This window comes from Nesoenas mayeri, assembly GCF_963082525.1.
Source record: "Nesoenas mayeri genome assembly, chromosome: 16".
NCBI classification, from domain to species: Eukaryota; Metazoa; Chordata; class Aves; order Columbiformes; family Columbidae; genus Nesoenas; species Nesoenas mayeri.
The window spans coordinates 3,343,743-3,359,678 of record NC_137562.1 but is presented as its reverse complement, the minus strand read 5'-3'; the positions used below and the strand labels follow the sequence as shown (position 1 = coordinate 3,359,678).

The following is a 15,936-nucleotide window of genomic DNA, read 5'->3' as shown; positions in this document are numbered from 1 at the left end:
TATTACTCACCTCAAGTTTGCGATTCAGCTGCCCAGTTACTTAGCGCACACTGAGCATGAGAAAGGCTGGATAAAATAAATAGAGCGAATGAGCATGATTACTAGTCAGCCTGGGATATTGAAAGCCTGGGCCTGTTAGATTCCCTGCAGTCCAAGCACTGAGGTTTGGTTCAGAGTTCTTGTTCAGAAGTGTAATGCTGTAGCTCCAAGGGACAGATGGACTTAGTGGAACACACAACTTGGCCTCTTGCTCAACAGGACTGGTAACTTGAGTGGTTTTGTTCTTTTTAGTGGATAGCATTGGGATATCCTGCTACAAGGGACTAAATAAGGTAAAGAAGGTACAGCCCCCTGAAGCTGATACAGACTTTTAAAGAATTCACAATAGAAGCCAGTTCATGAGCTTTACTTGGCTTTGGATCAAACCCCAGGTATTTAAATTGTACTTTCTCCCTTTGTATTAGTTTTGATGTTACATAGCTTTTGTCAGCATCTGTTCTGCTCTGAAATGCAAGCTGATTTACACCAGGGCAATTTGCAAGGAGGTAAACCACTCAGAGGAAGAGCCAGCCTTTCTGATGCAGATCATTTCCAACTGCATAAATGAGGGAAGTTATCAGGGTGGGACAGGAATAAACCTGGGTCTAAACAAGATAAAAGCTCCCTCTCTACCAGCAGCTCCATTTCAAATACTCTCCTCAAAGAGCCTGGCAGAATCAGGTATCCGCCTCACTGTTTCTCTCCCTTATGGGTCCTGGATGCAGCATCTAGAGGGCAAAGCCGTAACCGGGGTGCAGGTGGAGCCTGTGGGTACCTGCACGTCTGCCACCTGCCCCAGCACCGGCCCCGCTGACCTGACGGCTGCTTCCAAGGGCTCTGAGCAGACAGGAACTGGACGGAGCCATTGGTTACAAAACACGTGGTGTGTTCCACATATCCCAGCACCAGCATGTCATGGCTTTTTCTGAACACTCCCCAGCAGATTTACAGTATCATGTTCTTCAGTCCCAGGGAAAAAGAATGTTCAGCCTTTTGCTTGGGGAAGAGGGGAACGGTTTTCCCAGGATCTTGTCCTTCCTTTAAAACATCTGCGTATCTTGGTTGTGTCATTTCCGTTCTCAAGACACCTAATTGCTCCTTCCAATTCTCTGATTATGCACTGTGGAGCAATTGAGTAATAAAATACTTAATTAAGTAGCCACATGTCTTTATTTAATTAGATTACTTGGAAATAATAATAGTTGCTCGCCAACCTGAGGGTTTTGTTAATTCCTTCTCCAGATAACAGGAAGTAATTTATCTTTTCCTACTGATACTTTTCTAAATCCCAAGTCAAATTAATCAATTCTGATTTTAAAGTCAGTTAGCAGTAGATAGACTCTGACACCACACTGTTATCTTCATGAGAGAAATCATGAATTCAGACTCAGATGGCAACGTAGCACAACAAAAATTCTCTTTTTGGGGATGACAATTTCAAGATAAGTCAAATTTTAAAATATAAAGCACTTGCTCTAATAATTACCTAGTTAACAAAAACCTCCAGAAGACTTACTTGTACAACTTACTTTATAGTTTTTTATAAATTGCTTTGAAATCCAGTAATGAAAAACTATGTGAAAACAAAATATTTCTGCATTTATAAACCACCAACTTTACAAAGCCTTAAGTAGGACAGAAGTGTTAAGCCACTGTTAAAGATTTACAATAGCTTAGCAACTAATGGGAGCTGATGACATCTGATGACTATTCAACAGTCATTGTGTGACATTTGCTTGGGGCTGCGTGTAGCCCAAATTTGGTCAGCATTCCCACTACCAAAATTGCTTCCGTGGAGAGATGGTCACTGTGGTCTCTTCAGTACCCGGACCAGCTTTATGTTGTCAACTTATACAGTATGAGCGGACTGAGGTCCTAAATGAACTTGGACAAAAGGAAACTCAACAAAGAGAAATGCAGGTGGTCAAAGAAGCTTCTGTATCTGGGCAGGATTAACTCCAGTTTAACAGGACATGGGGTCAACTGCCTAGAAAGCAATTTGGTGGAAGAGGTGTTGGGGTCCTGGTAAACAAGTAGGTGTCTACTAAGTGTCCCTGTGACAAAGAAGGGCAACTGTGTCCAGGGCTGTGTCACCAAGAGTGTAGCAACTGGGTCACAGAAGAGAACCTTGTCCTTTACTCGCAGAGATAAGAACCCATCTGCTAGTGCTGGGTTTAATTGGAGCTCCCTGGTTTAAGACAGGTGCTGATGCACCAGAGTCCAGGGGAGGCCAGGAGATGGTCAAGGATGGAGCACAGGACGTGTGAGGAGATGCTGAGAGAGATGGTTGTGTTCAGCCTGGAGAAGAGAAGGCAAAGGGGAATCTTACCGCTGTCTACAACAGCCCGATGGGATGGGTGTAAAGAAGATGGAGCCATACTCTTTGCAGAGGTGCTCAGGGACAGGATGAGGGACAAGAAGCAAAAGTTTCTACAAGTGAAATTCCAGTTAGATACAGGGAAAAAAAATCACTGGGCAGGTCATCAAACACTTGACCAGGGCATGAAGAGGCTGTGGGATCTCCATCCTTGAAGATATTCATCTGTTGATTGGACAAAACCCTGTGCAACCCAGTTGGTCCTGGTTCAAGCTGGGAGTGGACCTCAAGAGGTTCCTTCCTACCTAAATTATTTTGTATTTATGTGATTCTGCCTGGATTGTTGTGGATTTCACTAAAATTTAAAAAAAAAAAATAAAAAAAAATCATGAAACACTTGTCAAGGAGCTAAGAAACCCAGCTCTATTCCCAACTCTGACAGAGACTTGCTGTGCAACCTTTACTAAATCATGTAACCTTGGGAAGAATACATTTATCATATGTGAGGTCAATGGGGATCTGTTGGTTGAGAGTGGAAAAGGGAGTGATGGAGGGCAGGGGTTGGTTCAGGAGAACCCTCATACTCCAAGGACAGCAGAATAATAAGGGTTTGCAGTGCTTCTGCTACACAGTCTAGTCCCAGCCCTCTAGCCAAGGGACGCTACACCTTTGAGGTATCAGAGAGAGAGACTTCAGTTCAGAAATCTAATAGAATTGCAATATTTTAATGATCCTGCAGGATTTTTTTATTACTACATGAAAGATTCAAACATGGAAGTGATTTATACAACGCTGTCACACACCCCCTTATCCTCAGTGGTTTCCCAGTCAACTCCCAGCACCAACAGCACTAACTCACAGTGCTATTAATAGTTCTGGCTGTAACAACACAGTTAACAGTGTGTTAGTGATTTGAATATTGCTACTTACAATAGGCCAGCTGAGAATAAACACTATACGTATTTTGCCACAAGAAACAATCTCTGTCCTAGTGACCTTGAAATCTGGATTGGACTGACAAAGAATGGAAAAAATATTATTAATATTAGTAAATATTATACCTCAGAAATTTACTTCCAGAAGCACTGCTCGACCATACCAAACCCAGGAAATCTGGAAAGTTATAAAGTATACACAGTTTTCCTAAAAAGCCTTTGCACAAGATCACTGTTGTAGCAAACTTTCTTAATCTATTGGGGTTCTCACTAGTCAAAAGAAAGCTATGACAGGGAATAGCAAGAAAATTCCATCCCACCTGAGTATCTTGTGTCATAGAACGTGTAGAGAGAAAGAAAATAATCAAGGAGTCTCCTCCTCTCCCTAGGTAAGCAAACAAAAGAAAGGTAAAATCTTGGATACACAGCTCATCTGTCACTCAGTTGTATTCATCTGTGTTTGCCACATTGTTCCAGGGTTAATTTATTATTTGTTGTTCCACCTCACTGACAGGCCATGATTTTTAACAGGGAAAATGATCTCTGAAAGAGTGGGAATGTGAAGATTGTTCTATGCTCTGGCAAGCATAAACTGCTCGGTAGTCTGTACACCTGGAATGCATTATTTTTCTCATGAATTTTACAGAGCGGATAGCACCGGTGGAACTTGATTTGAGGCATCAGAAGCTGAAAAGGAAAGAGATTAGGGTTGCTGGGGTTGAACAGTCACTTTACCAACATGCCAGTTACAAAAGGAGGAAAAAAATGATAACACACAGGACAACTTACGTGGTGTCCTTGAAAAGAGACACAATGTTATTAGTTGGTGTCTGCTTTAGCAACCTTTACCCTGGAAAGACAAAAAACATACAAAAACAGAGCCTGTAAATCGCCACACTGCCCTAGGGATATATGCACATCTGTGGAATTCGATGGAAGTCACATACATGTGTACTTGCTGTAGCATTCAGCTTCTTCCTACAAACACAAAACTTCTACTGAAGTTAAAATTAATTCATACTGCTGGGGTAAGAGGGTATAGTACACCTAGCTGCAATGTTCCTATGGTTTGGGGAATGAAAACACAGGCTATCTGCAAAAACAAGCCAAATATTATGTATCAGCTGGGAGAGGGAACAAATACACTGTAAAGGAAACCCAGATCTGCAGATGTGGAACTCCAGCTGAAGTCAGGAAGATGCCACCAACTCATTTTTATTAACTTGAATGACCATTTAAATGTGGATCTGTATATGTGGTCAAATAGCTGTAAATGAACATGAAGACTTAAAGGTGTGTAGAAAAGCTTTAGAGGAAAAAAACAAACAAACAAACAACAAAACAAACTTCAGAACTTAATTCAGCTGTTCAGTTTGTTTAGTTGTGATATTGGGCTGTAACTTTGGCATCAAATTTGCTTCCCAGGGTTGTGCACATTTCTGACAAAGCCCCACAGTTCCAACCCTGCAGCACTCACATGCTCTGACTAAGCAGCACATACTGTCTGTGCTGGAAATAAAGTGATCCCTGTGCTTGACATTATGTGCATATGTACCTTGGTCAATCATAACTGCAGATGGCTAATTTGCATTGAAACCCGGATGTTGTTCTGTTAGGGGAAAAGAATCTGAGTTGTTTTCTTGCGTAGGCCTCGTCAGTGCAAATTGCTCACTTCATCGTACCTGTGGGACCTTTCTCATTAATGTGTGAAGTAGGGAAGACAAGGCGGATCTTCACATCCCTAACAGTTGTATGAAAATGCTAAACTTTGCACTTATGAAATATGCGATTTTCCTGAAAAATTAATGACGATGTTCTCCTACTCTTTGAAAATTAAGGAGTCTTTTCTCTGATTTCAGTGCATGGAAACTGAACTCTCATTCTTCACTGTCAAAAGAGGAGGTGCATTGTGATCACTATGTATTCGCTTATGCAATAGCACATTCTGATTAAGAAAAAATACTGTTGAAACAAGAACGGTTTTATATAAAGGTTATAGCTTAAGTATCTGCAGTGGTTACATCAGAACGGTAAAACCTTGCCCACACTGCTACCAGTGATGTCCCACTTGCTTGACTGGTAGAAACAGATGAACCAGTATGTCCCTTTGTCCTATTCAAAATTTGAAGTTAATAGTGTTACTGTGATAACCCAGCACCATGGATGGCCAGAGGTTCGTTAAAGGTATTCTTGTAATTTCAGAGGAGCATTAGCCCAGCCCACAGGGTTGCTTTGATGATCAGTTATCTGTATTGTAATGTACATATACATACACAAACACACATATACATACTCTATGCATGTGTGTATATATACACATAGCTTGTATATTGTTTGTATCCATGAGGAAAGTGCTAAGGGATGCCTTGGGTGCAGGAAGATGCCACCAACCTTCTTCTGAAGAGCAGGAAGCAGACGGGTCATGGAGGAGGGAGGTTGGAGTGTTGTGAAGGTGTGATGCTGCCCTCCCCACCCTCACCCACTCATCACATCAGGGTCCATTCAGCTGGGAGTCCAAAATGGGTCTTGATGAGGTTCTTTCACCCATTTGATATGTTTAGATGGACATCACAGAATCCCAGGATGTCAGAGGTTGAAGGGCCCTGGAAAGCTCATCCAGTGCAATCCCCCCATGGAGCAGGAACACCCAGATGAGGTTACACAGGAAGGTGTCCAGGCGGGTTGGAATGTCTGCACAGGAGACTCCACAACCTCCCTGGGCAGCCTGGGCCAGGCTCTGACACCCTCACCCCCAACAAGTTTCTTCTCAAATTTAAGTGGAACCTCCTGTGTTCCAGTTTGCACCCATTGCCCCTTGTCCTGTCACTGGTTGTCACCAGCAGAGCCTGGCTCCATCCTCCTGACACTGCCCCTTTCCATATTGATCCCCAGGAATGAGTCACCCCTCAGTGTCCTCTTGTCCAGCCCCAGAGCCCCAGCTCCCTCAGCCTTTCCTCACACGGGAGATGCTCCACTCCCTGCAGCATCTTAAGGACCATGCACATGCTGGACTCATCCTGGTGTAGATGAGGTTCTTAAGGACATGATTTAGAGGTGGACTTCACAGTGTTAACAGTTGGACTCGATGACCTTAAAGCTCTTTTCCAACCAAAGCGATTCTGTAATTCTTTCCAGGGACCCGGCCCAGAGGGTTGGTGTGAGTGCTGAGGGGACGAGCAGGCCCAAACGCCTCCCTGCTGCTCAGGGCAGCCTCACCAGCAGCGGCCTAGGAATCGAGCACCATTGCGAAGCGTTCCCGAGCGCCGAGCGCCAAAGCCCGGGGACACGAAACCGAGCCACGACCCGAGCGGAGGCGAATCCCCCGCGGTCAGCAAAGGCCCCTCAGGCCGCTCTGAGCATGCGCGGCGCTGGCGCGGGGCACGCCGGGACTTGTAGTCACCGCCCCGAGGGCGCCGAGTGACTCGGCGCATGCGCAGATCCCGCCCGACTTTGTAAAGTCGCTGCCTCAGGTTGGGCCGGGACCGGCTGCCATCTTGGCCGAGGGACGGAGCCGCCGCGCCGCCGTGCCCGGTGAGGGGAGCGGGGGTCCGCGCCGCGGGCGGGGCAGAAAGAGGGAGGCGGAGGCGGCGGGAGCGGTGCGAACGGGACCCTGCGGGGCGGTGGGGCGCGGCACGGCGGCCTCGCCGCTCTCAGCTCCGGGCGGCCGTGGCACAGCGGCGGGAGCGCGGGGACCCCGGCGGGCGTACGCCTGGCTTCGGAAGGGCTTCTCGCCCTCGCCGAGGGAGCCCTCCCTGCCGCGCTGCTTCCCCGGGCCCGGGCGGGGCAGCCCTTGGGCCAGTGACCGGGCTGGGCCGGCAGCATCGCTCCTTCCCCGGGGACGGGGCGGCGGTCCCGGGACTCCAGCGCTCCCCTGCGAGGGCTGCCCGGCTCCGCCGCCCCTTCTCCGGCTGTGCCGACCCGCGCTGCCGAGCCCCTTCCCCGCTCCGCCTGGAGGGGACACCTGGCCGGAGCCCGGGCTGGGGGGGCCCGTTGTCCGCAGCTCTGCATCGCTCGCTCCGGTTGTCCCCAGCGGTTCTGGCTTCCCCTCCCCGGGCGGCCCCTGCCATCCTTTCCAGGCTCCTCGTCGCCGGGATTAGCCTCTAAACCTCCTTCCTCTTGGGGCCTTGGGGATTCGCTTTGCTTTCCGGCAGGCGTTCCGTGGCACGGCACCTTGTGTTTGGCCCCCGCGTCCCCCCCGCCCGGGGCTCCTTCCAGGGCCGGCTGCGGGTTCGCTGCCTTCGGCTTGTCAGGGGACAGCCGTGCCTGGGAGTCCTGTTTCCTAGCGATAAAGCACGGCTCTAGCTGGAGGTTTATACTCAGCTGTGTTCCCTCTTGTAAACACGGCAGAATGGCAGCTGGTGCCACCGCTTTATTTTGGAAACACGGACAAGTTTTAGCTGTTAACCCTCCCGCTTCCAGTTAGGTTTGTCTTTGACCTTGTGTGGCAATAGTATCCAGATCAAAGCAGAAGAGAGTGTTGGAGGGTGCATTCATCTAATTGGTTATGATAGCCAAGAATTCAGCTTGTTTGCATAGCTCTAATTTGTCACGTTAATTGGCAAAAGAACTTCAGATCTATGTGTGATGCGGAGAGAAGGACGGTGTGGCATTTGGGTTATCTGTTGTCGTTTATGTAGCATCCTTTACACTTGACATTTCAGAAAATATCCCCAGCAAAACCTGTCTTTATACCTTAATTAGAATTGAAAAGATGAGAAACCAGGGTGTTTTAGGATTACTTTTCCAAATATATTATTGCTTGCTTTAATGAGTTTCTCATTGTTTTGTTTGGTCTCTGCTACTCTTCCACTCATCCTTTTCAAGGAGAAAAGGAGAGAAATCCAGACTGATATTTGCAAGGAGACAGTCTCTTTCAGGAGAATCACAGTAGATCCAGCTATTGCTTGCTTTAATTTACCTGAAGAGGCATAGATGTTCACGAATGAAACATGAACTGCAAGCTGTCTTCAATTCTGAGGATCTGAATGCTTAAAAAAATCTTGTTTGAAAAAGCACATTTAAATTATTTTCTCTTTTCTTGCAGCAAAAGTCCAAAGCAGTTCTAATTTAATTACAGTTACGTTGCTCTTTGCTACAGCCATTTCAATCTGAACTTGGTCTAGTGTGTGTTCTTAGTTGTGGTTTGGCTGACAGTTTCAGTTGCTGCACTGAATGTGTTCACCTCCGAGTGATCATCGGAATAATATGTAGCGTTCTGATCCAAAGTGAATTTTCTTGCCTTTAAAACAAAGAACTAATATAGTACATGTGAAAGGTGATGTTGCAATGGAAAATAACTGAGACTTCTGAGTGCTAGCTTTGAAAGCTTCTTACAGATTAAACAGTTATTTTGGGGTTTAAGAGAGATTGAGAGAAGATTATTTATATCAATTTATTAGTTAAGCAGCATCACCTCGTTGTCTTCCCTCAATTTTTTTTCCCTTTGTAAAGTTTTGTTTCTTCTGTGCTAAAACAGATGTGAAATATGTTTGTTTCAAAGTTTCACAATGGTTTGGTTAACTACAGAATAAATAAACGAATAGGAAGACAGGTAGAAAAGTAGCATGATGTTTCTCTTCTAGAGTTTAAATTACTAGTTTTTTTTCTAAGAAAGTTTGCCTTAGGACTGCTTGAAAAATGTTTCATGAGAGATTTACAAAATAAATTATTTTTCTTGTATTTTACAGCACATGAAGTAGATAGGTCACTTCTCAACAGCATTATCAATATCATCTGATGATAGCATCTACATAAACGTCTTTTGTAAATTTAAGCTGTCTAGACAAAGTGGTAAAAGTGTTGGACCATTGTGAAGTGCTTTTCAAGTTGCAGCAAAACCAATTAGATCCTTACTTTAAATCAAGATAAAGAGTTGATAGGGTTAGAGCAGAAGAAAAACCCCTTGCAAATGGTAATGGTGAAGCTTCTGGGAGCGCAGTTACTGATGCTGCTTATTTTTAAGCCTTTCTGTTAGGCTGTCCAGTTAACATTTGTGTAATGGTCTAATTTTTGTCAGGCTGCTGTATTTATATGTAATTGAAGGAACTCCTTTGTGTCCTCACACCTCAGGAAAGCAAATACATGTGCATAACCTAGAGGAGGGTATTTACCTCCGTTGCTCACTGCAGCCGAGCTCTGCCCAGCTGTAGAAGCACTTTGAAGTGTGCGCTCGCCTCAGAAGATGAAGTAGACAAGCCATGATTATAGTCTAGCTTGGGAGTATTCTGTTTTTCTAGAGATTTTCTTTTTACTGTCTCATAAGTTGAGTATTTTTTCAAGGTTTTAGGCAATCTTTCTTGGGCTTGGTTTGATTGTTACCTGAGCTAAGGCTGTGTCCACATTTTGGAGAGGGAAAGGTGGTTTTTCTTCTCTCTCATCTGAAGAATAAAGCAATGAGGACTTGAGTGTTTTCCGTAAGTGACTGACATTCAGGTTTTACTGTAGTGCAAAGTTGCTGCAGTTGAACCATTGATCTTTTCCTAGATAAGAATTGCAAATTACACTTAATAGAAATGGAAGTATTGTAACAAACTGAGAAAGAGCATTTTAAAGAAATCAAGGCCCTGTTTCATATGACCAGCTCTTAAGTTATGCCTGGAATTTCTACTTTTACTATACTAGGGCACAGAACAAACTTCCTGGTAAAACATCAAGGGCTGGTTGTTTTTTTTCCCCCCTCTGAGGAAGTATGATACTAGATCTTGTTACACTGGTTATTCAAATAATTTTTCTAAAACTTGGCAGTATGTTCCTATGCTGTTCTTTCTTTAAGAAAAGTTTTATTACAGTCCTTTCATTTAGAAACTGATAATGCCTGCCTTCCACCCACCTGCCTGAGCTATTCTAAACTGCTAGTAGGAGAGGCCCATTGTTTCAGTCATGAACAGAACTACTTACCTGTTTGCATTTAGATCATTGATTTTCAATTTCGGAGCTTAGGCTCAAATGGTATTGTTGTTGAGCAAGAAAAGGCCTATTCTTTTCAGGTAGATTGTTGAAGTTTTATTGTATGGAACCCTGTTTCTGATCAAGAAGTGAAAGTTCAGTGACGTACCTTTTACCTGCAATGTGCAGATCTCGGGTTTTGGATCGGGTAGGTCATGATAGGGAAGCTGGTGCTTTGAAGAAGTGTGTGTTACTATCAGCCTCTATAAAATCTTTATGCTGTTTTCTGTTCTATATATATATGTCTAGCTTTTTGTCAAGGGTAGCCTTTACACATGCTTCTTCTCTTTGTATTAGCTAGACACCTGGTAATTGTTTTGAAGTTTAATATTAAGGAAAAGAAAGATCTGTTAAGTTTTAAAGCTATGTTGAATAGAAAAAGACATAGTAAAGAGAGATTTGTAATCTGGTTCTGATTTATTCATTAATTCATCCAATGGGAAGCCACTGGCAGTGAAATACCCTTCAATAATATAAAGTTTGTTAGTGGGACTATGTTCATTACTTAAAAATAAAACGGGCTCTTTGATTCCTTCTGTTTCACATGATCCTGATGGAATTTTTGCCTGTGCGATTCATGTGTAAGTGGTTACTGCACTTTCTAGCATTTGCCTTGTCCAGTACAGTGAAAAAAACTGAGGAAGACTAGATGCTGAAGCAACTCAAAGAATTAATTTACTATCAGCAAGTTTGCTGCTGACACCAAGCTGGGAGGAGTGGGTGACACTGGAAGCTGTGCTGCCATCAGAGACCTGGACAGGATGGAGAGCTGGGCAGGGAGAAATGTAATGAAATAGAACAAGGGCAAGTGTAGAGTCTTGAATCTGGGCAGAAACAACCCCAGGTTCCAGTATAAGTTGGGGAATGACCTATTAGAGAGCAGCGTAGGGGAAAGGGATCTGGGGGTCCTGGGGACAGCAGGATGACCATGAGCCAGCACTGGGCCCTTGTGGCCAGGAAGGCCAATGGTACCTGGGGTGGATGAGAAGGGGGTGGTCAGTAGGTCAGAGAGGTTCTCCTGCCCCTCTACTCTGGAGAGAGTCCAGTGCAGGGCAACAAAGGTGATTAAGGGAGTGGAGCATTTCCCTTATGAGGAAAGGCTGAGGGAGCTGGGGCTCTGGAGCTTGGAGGAGACTGAGGGGTGACCTCATTAACGTTTACAGATATATAAAGGGTGAGTAATGAGGGGTAATGGGTTCAAACTGGAACACAAAAGGTTCCGCTTAAATTTGAGAAGAAACTTCTTCTCAGTAAGAGTGACAGAACACTGGCCCAGGCTGCCCAGGGAGGTTGTGGAGTCTCCTTCTGTGCAGACATTCCAACCCGCCTGGACACCTTCCTGTGTAACCTCATCTGGGTGTTCCTGCTCCATGGGGGGATTGCACTGGATGAGCTTTCCAGGTCCCTTCCAATCCCTGACATTCTGAGATTCTGTGGTTCTGTAATTTTTAACATGCGTCACTATCCATCCCATCCAGTATCCATCCCCAGTGCTCGCTCCTATCCTCAGTGCTAGCTGTCTTTTAATCATATATTTATAGTCATTACTCTTGCTTGACAGTTGGAGTGGTCAGATATCCAAGTTTTTATTTCTTCACTGCTGCTTTCATAAACCTTTGAATGGATTAAGACCTGTTTTTCCAAATTCTGCATTAATACTTTTCTTATACCTTAAGTTTTGCTCTGCCATGAATTCCATTTATTTGCAATCAGCTACCTGGAGTGAGTTCATTCGTTACAAGGATTCCTCAACTTTAAAGATTTTTGTATACTTAGGCCTTGTCAGAGCCTGAATTAATTCACTTTAGGATCATTCTGATTGATTTATCTTCATAGGACTTGCCTCTACAAGTGTGTGCATGCCTTGTGTCTTTATGTATGTGTGTATTTCCTACTGCTGTAAATATTATTTCAGAGACTAGGTAAAAATGTGGTAATTAATATATAAAAATGCTCATAAGGTGATAATGTGTTGAATCTAATCTTTAACCAGGCTTGCTTACTTCTGTGAGAGTGATGAGCTGCACATTTTCACTACATTTTACCTGAACACACTTTCCTATCTGTTCAAGTTAAGAGCTCTTGGGGTGGTCCTGCACGTGAAGGGCACTTCCATTTATAAAGGAAGTGAGAAAAAAGAAAGTACAGGAGCTTAGAAGATGAAAAGTAAGTGCGACACTGACTTGTTTTTTGTTTAAGGATAAAAAGGCTGCTTCTCTTCTTAAATGTGTACAATTCATCCAGTACATGTGTTGTCATCAATGATGCAGTCTTCAAAGCAGCTTCTTATTCTAGCTGCTTGAAGGGGAATAATGGATATAATAATAACAACAAAGAGGAGGGAAGGTATAAAAAAACAGTCTGGCCACCTCACTCTACATTTAGAAAGTTTCTATAGCTGTCCAAACTACATACCTGTCACTTGTGTTTTCAGGGATTTTTTACATCATGTTGCTTGCCAAATACTGGCCACGTGTAACGTTTCTAATTCCATTTAAAAGTGTGACACCTAAAGATACAGAGGAAAACTTATAACCAGTGGGCAATACTTGATAACTGGCATACTCCATTTTGTGCTTGTTAAATTGAATTTACCAGTAAGACACTAGCATATCTTGTTTGTCTTTTGCAAATATGGCATGTGCTATATATTTGAATGATCCATTTGCAGGGCAGTGCTACCTTTGTTAAACATTGTCCTGAACCAGATCTAGTTTGGGTCAATGAATAAGCTATCACAAGGCAGCCGTGTTGTCATTGCTCTTCTTTTTGTGCACCTGTTGAATCAGTGTTTTTAACCCCTCTTCTGAAATCTGATTTGAGCAAGGGGATTTGCTCAGTGTGGAAACCTGTTGACATTGCTGGTAGTTTATTTAAGTATTCTCAATGGTTTAAAGGTTTTAAACGTAGTGCTGTGAGGTGTGGTATCCTCTTTTTTTTTCCGTTCCTTTCCAGCACTCATCAGGACCTCAGAACTACAAGACTTTTATGGCATTAGTGGTAATTTGAGTTATTAAAGCAAAATATAACATTTAAGAAAAGTCTTGCTTTCATCTGGGTTGTGAATGTCTGAACAAAATAGTACTATTCTGATGGTGACAGTAGAAATGAAAATGCTTTCAGGCTGATGTGTGTTCACTTAGAAGCTGTGAACTTCCCAGTGAACTGCACATTGGAGTGGAGGAGATACCAGCAAAATGAAATTCCTGGTGAAGGGTGGGTGATGTGGGAGTTATGCGGGGAGGCTCTTTGCAGACAGTAATGATAGGGAACGGATCTATTATGAGAGAAAGCCTGTGCCACTGCTGCGATTTCTTTGCTCTTTGGAACTTCACTTCCTATTTTTAAAATAGTATACTCCGTACTTTGTATTTTATATTTCTGCTTTCATGACTTATAATCGAACACAAGTTCTGGTGCATTACAAACTAAGTAAAAGCGTCTGAACAGAATGTAGAAGAACAATTGTCGGAACTCCTCACATGACTTAGACCTGGGATTTGCATCTGCAAGAATGCTGATTAGGAGGGTCATTGCACAGCATCATAACCCTGTGGGCCTATACTTTTGCTCCAGTATGCAGGTACCTTTTTGGTTTGCCAAATAATGCATGGACAGGTAAACTGTGAAGGGTGGTGTGTGTTGACACTGAATTACACTCCTTGTACAGAATACTTTGCCAAGGCATGCAAAGTATGTCTATTTTATTTAAAAAAAAGAAATGTTTTGCAGTTATCAGGGGCCCTAGGTTTTGTTGGTTTCCCCTGAAGATTTACTGAATTTGAACAGGTCATTGAGTGTCAAATTAGCACTAGGATGGGCACAAAGAGCAGGAGGAGCTGCGTGACTAGGGGGAGCGGGAAGGGGCAGGTGGGACCACTTGTTCAGTATCAGCAATGCTGTCCGAGCAGAACCCACCATGTGCGCTCCCCAATAGCTGCAGCAGCTGAGTTGCTGTCACTCCTATTGTACAGTTACCTCTGGCTCACTGTCAAGTTTTAGCTTAGGAAACAGTTCTCAGTTCTTCACAGACCTATGGGCTTTAAGTTGTATCCCTGAAGTATGGAGATCCCTTTGAAACAGAAGGATGCGTTTAGTGTTTGTTGTTAACAGATAATGAGGTTCTTTTTTTAAATATGAAATTGTCAGTTCTTCACACAGAAGAGCTAGGATGTGAAGACTGGAACTTTCATTCAAGGTTTTTAGCACTAGAGCCGGCAGTCTTTGGTAACTCAGGATTTCAGAGGTGAATTCTACTATATCTTCTGATAAAGGACAAAAGGGTTTTAGGGCAGCCCCATGAAAACCAAGTCAGATGGAATTGCTGGGAATATTGAAATAGTGGTGCAGTTCTAAGCCATCTATTTCCTATAATTTCTGGTTTATTTTTCAGAGAGGCATGAGCTGGAATGTAGCAAGCGGTCACATTTTACATGGTTGGGCTGGTCGTGTTGTCCACTCCTGGCTATGCTTTTGTGTTGCCATCTGGTCACTTGCAAAAGATTCCGAGGAAGCAGGTGATGGGCTTCTGTTGCAGTTAGAAAGCATGAAGGTGATTCCTCTGGAAATCAAGATTTTGCTTGCAGCAGTTTGCAGTTTAAAAAAAGACAGTGAACCATAGTAGGCTTTCAGATACCTCAATGTTGGTTTTTTTTTTTCCTAATTTTTATTTCTGTTACATCTTTTGGATTTGTGTGCTTGACTTTAGTAATGCATAATTTAGGTTGGAAAGATGCAACCTTTATTTCTGGCTGGCATTGAATTTAGCACACAGGAAAATTATTTCCTTTTTTTTGTAAATCCTAGATGTCCAGTTTTATTTGTAATGTTTAAGGGTACTCAGAGCAGCAATTTCTTTTCTTCATGGGGCAGTGCATGTGTAGTCATAGCTTGGTGACTAGTTAACTGTGAGAATTTGAGTGCATTGGCTGCAGTAGTTCCTGTTCTTACAGCTGAGCCAAAGCTACTCCAGAGGAACTGTCTCGTATGCCATCACATTTGCTAAAGCAACTTCAAGCAGCAAATGACAAAGAACTTTCTTTGTCAAGAGATTTTAAATGATCAGCAAATGTCAGGTCTGTGGTTATCACTGGTAGTAGCGAATGATTCATCATTTCTTTGATGAGCCTTGCCAGGCTGAATTGCAGATTTGGTTTATTGCTCAGGTACCTATGGTGACAATCTGTTAGCAAGATAGTTTTTGTCAGGCGATACCATTTGCAGGCAAATTTTTCCTGCTACCTCCATGGCCCTTTTAATCTGTATTCTTGGGAGCAGAGAAATGAAGGTGTATCTGGGGCTCTCTTCATTGTGATAACCCAGAGCGAGGTACCTTTGTACAGGTCTGAACCTTCACGAGTGCACCTGAACACTTAACACAAAGTGTGTTGTGTGCTCTGCAGATCTGTATGGAACATACTAAAGAATCCAGTTTAGGTTAATGTAGATGCCAGCTTTATTATGCTTTTGAAAAATGTATCTTTTTGAAGATCTGAGTCTTCCAGGTGACAGGATCTGGTTTTAGTTCTGGGTTTATAACCTGCTAGTAAACAATGGCCTTCCAAAAGGCTTCTTTAAAACAACCATAATAGTGGATGAAGTCGTCACTCTTGGTAATGTATACAGGTAATAGCGTAATTTAATGGTCAAGCTTTCTGTTTCTTTTCCGTTCCCCATAGACTTAAAAACTTTATGTAGGTT

General features: G+C 43.4%; 1 protein-coding gene across 7 annotated transcripts in view; it reads left to right on the top strand.

The window, feature by feature from the left end:
• The first annotated feature begins 6,766 nt into the window (after window positions 1–6,766).
• ITCH (itchy E3 ubiquitin protein ligase) overlaps window positions 6,767–15,936 on the top strand; it is a 60,884-nt gene continuing 51,714 nt past the window's right edge. For all 7 annotated transcript variants that reach the window (XR_013922897.1, XR_013922898.1, XR_013922899.1 and 4 more), the window contains exon 1: window positions 6,767–6,822. The gene's annotated coding sequence lies outside the window, so the exon portion shown is untranslated. The remainder of the gene's footprint in view (window positions 6,823–15,936) is intronic.